At 34.6% G+C, this 8,097-nt stretch overlaps 1 pseudogene; it reads left to right on the plus strand.

The window, feature by feature from the left end:
- Positions 1-3,765: 3,765 nt before the first annotated feature.
- On the plus strand, positions 3,766-4,247 carry LOC114615435 (annotated as a pseudogene).
- Positions 4,248-8,097: the final 3,850 nt, after the last annotated feature.

The raw sequence follows: 8,097 nt of genomic DNA on the forward strand, positions 1-8,097 counted from the left end.
TGAAATTAACTTAGGCTTCCTGTTTCCTTCCTGGATTCCTAGAGAAGAAAACCCTCCTTTCTGAGTCTCAGAAATCACACACCTCATGCATGAAAGACCAGCCATACTTAAGATTCCTTATTTGTCTTGATATTCAAGTGAAGCTGTACTGTCTAGGAGGAAAAAAAAAACTGCCCCTTGGCTAATGAGGTAAAACAGAATGCAGGCTAAAGAGACTCAACTGAGACAGTCTTAATGCAAATTGTGTCAGTTATCAGGGGTTATCTATCTTTCCACATGCTCTTATTGTTTTCACTGTGTAATCTCCTTGCTTCCCTATAGGACTCCTAAATACTTTCACATTTCAGACCAAGTTGATATTGATTATGTATTGTGAGTACTGTGGAACTTATAAAATTTGATTTTTTCTATTAGTGCATCCTCAGCAAATGTTAGTTTTGCTTGTTAAGTCTCAATGCCCACATAAGATATCAACAATCACCTAAATAATCAATATCCATTTTAACTATCAGACAGTTTGATGTGGCTTGAAATTCTACAGGCACAAAGTTCTCATTTATTACAAAGTTATATAACAGTGTGTGCACTGAAACTTTTAAAGATAGAGACATACAGTGTATTCATTTTTAAGTGAACAGATTTGAAGGTAAGATGAATGAGAGGGGCAAAATGATTTAGAGTGGTTAAAGCTAATTCGAGAATTTGGCTTCACAAGCCAAAGTGAAATGGTCATATCTGACCCCTGAATTGATAATATTTAATATCCTAGTCATTGACAAAACAGGATAACTCAAGGCTTTCACAGTACCATAGATTTGTACCATGAAGCTTACAACAAGGATATATGCTCTGACAAAAAAGACAAACACACATACACACACACATACACACACACACACACATCACTTTCAAAAGTGTTAGAATCTCACAGTGCCCCTCTACAGCTTGATGGAAATATACTTTAGTTACTATTCCTACCCTGATAAAAAAGGAAACTCAAACTTTTTCCTAATGTAGAAGTCTCTACCACTTTCTGAAGATTGGGAAGCAATGTTTCATTTCTCAAATAACACACAGAAATATCTGTGAGTGTGTCTTCCATACAGAACATTGAATCAGGATTCTCTTGTGATAACACAAGATTAATTTGTAGGGCAAAACCAGGGAAGGCTATGGTAAAGTACATTATATGTTTATCTGAAAATGTTCTTAATGTAACCTATGATCATTTGTAATAATTGCACACTAATAAAGCACATGGAGAACATGAGTGGGGGCTGACTTGGAAACTTCATTCGTGCTAGCTACTGTTCATAGTTGTAGGAGTTCTACTCCTGCTTTGCAGGAAGAAGCAAAATTGATATTATAACCCAACTGTGAACCCCATAAGCTATAATAAATAACAAGTGGCCTATTATGATATCACCACTAGTGTGATAGGGTCATAAATGCTATGGGATCAATTGGCCAACTTCTATTTAAATTTAACATTGGTTTCACCAGACAGAATTCCTGCAGGGTGCTCTTGACTGTTTCTAAACCCCCTGAATGTATGATATATAGTCATTAGTTGAGAACCTAATATTATTATTCTGCTAAGTGGTCAAAATTTTAAACTGGCCCCCAAGTTCTTATCTTTATATTCATAGATTAGTGCAGCTATCAGTTGGAAGGCCTTGATTGATGTGAATGGTTAATAATACAACCCCCCAAAGGTCAACGTGCAGAAAAGAAAAAAAACTGTAGAGTGCTCAGCTCTAAATTGAACATGTATTATCCATACCCTTTTTCAAAGTCTCAAAGATTATCATGGAAATGGGGCAAAATGACAGTAAGATCCAAATTAAGTGGATACCTGCAATGAAACAGAGTTCAATGGACTTGATAAAGCCATGAAAAAATGAAGTAATAGCTGCCGAGACTGCATGTAAAAGACCTACACAAGATCCAGGCAAACACATTTCCAGAACAAACAAGGAAGTGGTTCATGATTCACACCTTCACTAAGGATTGTTGGAAACTACTTCTGGGAAATGGACAGTCAGTTTTTCTCAGGGATGTGATCCATGAGAGGCTGTCCATTTTTGAACACGTGCATCTAGCCCTACATATTATAGTTTACACTAAATAGACTCTATGAGGTATTTATGTTTGTTAAAAAAAAGTGCACATGAAGTTAGAAAGAGGATATGGGATGTAGGGAAGAATGCAAATGAATTATTCTTAATATAAATGTAAACAGTGAATTAATCTGATGGTTGTATTTATTTTCCTTATGCTAATTCCCAATAACTTCAGAGAAAAACCAACACTTGGTAAAATTTAAAAATGTATCTAAACAGCTGAGCAGTTCAATGATGTTCCTTAAACTTCCTCATCTGACTGCCTCTCAGGCCTATCCCATGATACTTACATATTATTATTGATCTCGCTCTTTGGACACCTTCTTCATGCCTCTAGTTTCTCTGTCATTCCTGGTCATCTGCCTCTCCTGTTCCTCTTCCTAATTCTAGAGGATATCCCACAGTATTCGCTATTCTGTCCAGCTATTGGGTGATCAGCACATATTGACAGGGTATAGAATAAATGATAAGAACTATTCACACAAACTTGAGACACAAAATTCTTGATATAAACATCACATTAACTCAAAGGTAAATTTTACCCAGCATACAAAACATTATACCTAAAGAAGGAAATGGAATAAGATGGATGGAGTAAATTTTATAAGGACACATTTTCAAACATTAAAAATTAAAATGAGAATGAATTAGTAATAATGGCTCTATTTGACTTACTTTAGTATTTAAAATGATTCCAACATAAAATGAGTCAATGCATGACATATAGTTTATACTCAGGTTAATTTTCTGTTTTTACTTCTACTAATTAACATTCTTAGATATCAGTTTCCCTTTATTAACAGCTTTCTTATGAATAAAGTACATATGTTCAATATATACAATATGATGAGTTTGGACAGGCATATTTGCCATGCCCTTATTTTCTTCTTTTGCTTTTTCTAGTTGTTTCAGCAGAATGATAGTGAATAATAGAAGTCAGCATTGCAGTTTCTATAGCACCTCTACTTCATTGTGTGTCCACGATGTAAAAAAAAATCTATGTAAAAAATCATTATTTTTCATCATTATTTTCATTACACTGAGTGTAAGGTCTATGATTCACCAAAGAATGATACTATAGACTCAAATAGTATGAAACAGAAAAGAGTATTTCTATAGCAGAATTTCCCGCATGCAGAAAAGGGAACACTGAGGCCTAACTTTTATTGTAAGTTAGGGGAAATCTAGGGAGGGTAAGAACCCTTTTATCTTGATTGGTTAGATCTATCTCTAAGGGTCTCACTGATTCTATAATTGGTTAGGGTTCTAGAGACTTTCCAGGATGGTTGCTTACTCATTCTAGCTACCTATTTTTGTTTCAGGCCAAATGAGAAAGTGTCCTTCCATTGGCTGCCTGCTGCTGTGGTGTTATGACCACAGGTTCCTGGATCTGGGTTCTCATTTCTGGGAAACAGAGACAGAGACTTAGGCCGAGGTATGACCATTGTCTTAGCAAACAGGTAGCCACTGGGACATCCTGGACAGCCCTTAGGGTGGTGGTTGGAATGGTAATTTCAGGATGAGGTCCTATCCATCTTATTGTCAGTGTTTTGACCCTATTCCTAAGAGTCAAAAGGCTAAAGTCTTGGAATGCTGATTGAGGGATGGTTAAGTGTAAATCCGGAGTAAATAACTGAATTGATATGTGAATAAAAAACTGGAAATCACAGATGCTCTCCAGGCTACAAGAGCAGCTGTTGAAGAAGACACTGTTATAGGAGGGGGCTCCTCTCTGCTTAGGTGCATCCTAGCCTTGGATTCATTAAAGCTAGCTAATGAAGATCAGAGAATAGATATAGAGTTTATTAAAAGAACACTTAAAAATCCTTAAGTGATGATTGCTAAGAAAGCAGGTGTTGAAGGACCTTAGATAGTTGAGATAATTCTGCAGAGTTCCTCAGAAGTTGGTTATGATGCCAAGCTTGGAGATTTTGTGAACATGGTGGAAAAGGAAATCATTGATCTAACGAAAGTTGTAAGAACTGCTTTACTGGATGCTGCTGGAGTGGCCTCCTTGCTAACTACAGCTGAAGCTGTAGTGACAGAAGTTCCTAGAGAAGAGAAGGACCCTGGTATGGGGTAATGGGTGGGATGGGAAGGGGGATGGGAGGTAACATGTTCTAATTCCCAGAGTAATGCTTTGCTCTTATCAATGAACTTCGACAGGAAGCTCAAGGCAGATTCCTCAGATAACTTCAGAGTAAGTCACCTGAAGAGAATGACTGAAGAGAAGGCTAGCTGATCACTGCAACCATCATTTACTGGTTTCCATTGACAACATATAATGGGTTACTGCTGTCTTGTCCATGCCTACAGGTATTTATTTTGTATTTTTCAATAAAGACATTTGTATACTCCTAATGTTGGGTATGAAAGCCATGTACCAGTGTCCTGCTTTCAAGTTAAATCACTGAGGCATCTCTGTTGTTCTGTTCGCATCAGGACTGTAGCACTGTGTCACCACATGAGAAGTTCAGAAACATCCTTTCTGTGGAGGGTGAGAATTATTGTGTACAAAGTAGAGAAGTATCCAATTATGTGACAACTTTTGTGTAATAATATTTTGTTTAAAGTTAAAAACAAGAACCGGGCTTTTGACTTGTATGACAAGAGCTAGCAGAAAGTGATAGCACTTCCTCCTTCTTAGGAATTAGTTTTCTAGTGATAGCTGAGATGTCTGGAGATATCTGGAGAGTCAACACAGATCTTCAACAATTTTTATCTAACAGGATTTCTGATTTTGGTTAGAAAATCCATGGAAACTGAACACAGCTCTTTTAGAATTTTTCATAGATCGTTTAGAACTTTTTCTAACAGGATTTCTGACCTTGGTAAGAATGGTCAGAAATCCTAAGAATTACGTAGAGATTGAACACTGCTCTTTTAGAATGTTTTCCTGGCTTTCTGATTTTGATCAGAAAACCCAAGAATTATTTCTGGAATTTTTACAACAAGGTTTCTGATGTGATCAGAAAAATCCAAGAATTTTTTATAGCAGCCTTTCTAACTTTGGTCACAAAACCCACGAGATATCCAGAGAGCTTATAGAATTTTACTAGCAGAGAGAACTGTCTGGAACCGAAAGCTAACTGTTTGAACCAGAGAGTCTTTCTTTTTAGAATAGTAAGAAAAGGCTGTATCGAGCAGAACAGAGAGACATAGCAGTCTGAAAAGCTGTCTTGAGCAGAACACAGAGAGAAAAATCTGGAAAGCTGTGTCCAGCAAAACATAGGCCACCAGCTTATAACCCATGATTTGACTTTGAGTCATTTGTTTTCACAGCTCCCAGACACTCCTTCTCTCAGAACTTCTCTCCAAGCCAAGGCTGGTACAACATGATACAACATTGTTTACCTATTGCGTGCACACCCGCGCACATTGCACACAAACACACACACACACACACACATACACATTCTGGATTCCATGTGACACTATTTGTTGATAATATGTATATTTTTAAAGCAACATTAGTATATGATGTTTTTCATTATTATTATTGTTTGTCACTGGCTTCACTTCTTGTTCCTGGAAGGGAGAGTGTGTATTTTTTCATATTTACATCTGTTTCTTGCTTATCTTCTCAATCAGGCAGATACAGTAACTGTTCTCAGATCTCATGAAAATGTTTGACTATATGATTAAGAACTCCAGTAAAAAGATGGAAGAGGTACACATTTTTATGTATTCTCTTGTATTGTTTTCAAGAGGCTTTATAATTTGTTACTTATATTTAGATGTATAACTCATTTTTGTTCATTTTTCATGGTAATTCTATGTACAGTATCATGACCAGGTTTATTTTCTTATTTATGATATTTTTGATACTTATTTTTCTGTATAAGTCTTTGAAGAAAATTGTATTTTGACTTTGGATAAACTGTGCTATGTACACTTTCTTAAAATTTATTAATTTTTATTCCAATTTTATACACATATTGGTATTCCCTTAGCCCTTTTTAATATAAATTTTTAAATTTTGTTTTTTTAATTAAAATGAAGTCTAAGTATATTATTTTTAAAAATCAGAATTTCCTTCAAAATATATGTATTTTGTTTTATTTATCTAATTAAAATCTAATTATTAACTAAATGAGTATTACTGATCATACAAGACAATTGAAATCTTTCTCAAGTAATTTTGTTTTGTTTTGTTTTATAAGAAACTAAACTCTAATGACAAGTCTGAATGGGCATATGTGATTTTGTGTAGCTGTATTTGGCTTGTTGTACAGTTATTTGCTTAGTTTCACAATTTTCTATTTATTTGCTTCAAAGTTGATTTTCTTGATAGTCTTCAAACTTGTTTTTTTACCCAAAGTGTGAATTTGTGTGTGTGTGTGTGTATTTGTATGTGTTTAAGTAAGTGTGTGTGTGTGTTACCTGCACAATTAAAATTTTTCTGGAAAACTTGCTGTACCAAAATCTGCTTGGAGCTTTACTAAGTTTATTGTTTATCAGATTAACACCACTAAGAATTCAACTCTAGCAAAAAGAATGACCTGAAGTCTTAAATCCTGAAGATGGATTTAATCATTCTTTCCATTTTCTCAGAGTTTGCACAGAAATGTCAAGCAAAATGACATTTGTATAAGCTAGAATACACACTCTTAAATAAATTTATTAAGTCAATATTGGAAGACAATATCCAGTACTCCAGAAGTTCATATAGAAAGAAACTCAAAATTATACATTTTAACCTAACAAGAATGGCTATAAAATTTATTTCACATTATGGTAATTAAAATCATAAATAATTAGCATTAGGTTAAATGTAGATAATTTTTGTTGTTAAACATGAAATTAAAAATTGAAGTTTTTAAACTATATTTACCTTAAATATTATAAATATGAGCTTTTAATGTGCATAGACTTGGTGCTTTCTTGACCTGTTTTCTTAGCAGCTTTAAAATTTCTGATCTTTGCAGAGGAACATTCCAGTACACTTAGTAACTTATGCATTTTTTTTTTTGGAAAGTCAGTGACTCATAGGATTCTCTGCACAGAAGAGCTTATATATTTTTGGTACTGTTGAACATTGTACTTGAATGAATTTGATTGATTCCATCACATGATATATGTGTTAATTTTATTGACTGTTTGAAATGGGTAAGAGATGCCTTCCTGGGGTGGAGGCTTCTTGGAAATTGGAAGAATTTGTGAGGAGAAATGGTAAAAAGCACAAGGTTCTTCTAAACAGGACACATCAGGGAAAGTGGAGGAAGTAGGGGCCAGCATCTGTTTAACAGATTCTTTTCCTCTCCCACACAGAAGGGTTCAGATGGTTAGCTTTTCTTTTTCTGTCTCTTGGCCTTCTACCTTTTTAGGAAATTCAATCCTTTGTCCACACCTGAGAAGTAACCCAGTGTTCCTCTATACAACTGTCAACACCCCTTTAACCATTTGTTTTATTTATTTCTCTTTACACCTGAAGCAGTATGGGCTTCAAGGATTCAGTGCCAGTAACACCTCAGCAGACTTGATGTAAAGGAAACTCAAACATGCTTGTTGGTGACCAGAATGATGTTTTATGTTCAGTTTAAACAACAGAAAAAGCTCAATGGCCAAGTACAATGTTTTTACTTTCCTTGCTTACTGTGACACATGATGCTTTTTTTCTTACAAATATATTTAGCTTTCCATAGCAAAATTATTATATAAATTTTATTAGCTTTTCATACTAAAATGTTAATATAAGTTCTAATGGGAAAAAATCTAATGAAAAATGTATTGATTTCTAAAATCAAAAGTTAAGATTTATGCTTAATAAATAGTGACATTAATAATAAATTAGAATAAAGATAAGAGATTCACAAAGTGGGATTATAACAGGCAGATTCTAAAGGGGAGACATAGTGTTAATTAACAAGAAGAATTTAGACTATAAAGCTGAATAAAATCAAAGAATCTTCTTTTTGAACCATGCATCCACAATGCATAAAAATGCAGAGAACAGAAGACCATGTGATCCCTA

The sequence above is a fragment of the Grammomys surdaster genome, unplaced genomic scaffold (genome assembly GCF_004785775.1).
Source record: "Grammomys surdaster isolate TR1022 unplaced genomic scaffold, NIH_TR_1.0 126679, whole genome shotgun sequence".
NCBI classification, from domain to species: Eukaryota; Metazoa; Chordata; class Mammalia; order Rodentia; family Muridae; genus Grammomys; species Grammomys surdaster.